This window comes from Egretta garzetta, unplaced genomic scaffold, assembly GCF_000687185.1.
Source record: "Egretta garzetta isolate BGI_Z169 unplaced genomic scaffold, ASM68718v1 scaffold27, whole genome shotgun sequence".
Taxonomy (NCBI): Eukaryota; Metazoa; Chordata; class Aves; order Pelecaniformes; family Ardeidae; genus Egretta; species Egretta garzetta.
The window spans coordinates 2065859-2066422 of record NW_009260400.1 but is presented as its reverse complement, the minus strand read 5'-3'; the positions used below and the strand labels follow the sequence as shown (position 1 = coordinate 2066422).

The 564-nt window shown below is 67.2% G+C and overlaps 1 non-coding gene across 1 annotated transcript; it reads right to left on the bottom strand.

Moving 5' to 3' along the window:
- Window positions 1-327: 327 nt before the first annotated feature.
- Window positions 328-400, bottom strand: TRNAK-UUU. Its single transcript has one exon. It is a non-coding gene; the product is annotated as a tRNA-Lys (tRNA).
- Between the last annotated feature and the right edge of the window lie 164 nt (window positions 401-564).

Genomic DNA, 564 nt, shown 5'->3' with positions numbered 1-564 from the left:
ATGCCTGAGGGTGCAAAGAGGGCCCGAGGCACACCCAGGGTGCTGCAGCCTCCAGCAAGGCCCAGCTGCATGCAGCCCCGGGGGTGCCCCCAAGCCCCCTCCAGCCCCTAAACCTGGGGTGTGGGCAGCAGGCTGCCCCTGAGCCCCCAGCCGCCTTCTCTCCAGCTCCCCTGTGTTTCCCTCCTCCTTCCCGCCCTGACATGGTGGGAAAAGAAGCAGGGGAGGGGGCCCTGCGGAGCCTGCAGCCCCCCGGGGCCTGGCAGCAGGAAGCAGGGCTGCTCGTTCCCGGGGACTCCCCCCATCCTGGCTCCTAAAGGATAAAGCCTTCGCCTGAACAGGGGCTTGAACCCTGGACCCTCAGATTAAAAGTCTGATGCTCTCCCAACTGAGCTATCCAGGCTCACATTTGGGGGCACCCAGGAGGTTCAGGACAGGCAGTGAGGACCCTGCTTCCCAGCATCACCTGAGGGACAGCACGGGGACTCGCTTTGACCTCCTCCAGCCCCGCAGTGCCCCAGCAGGGCCACCGGGAGGGCAAGCGGGGGCTGCGGGGGTGGGCGGGGA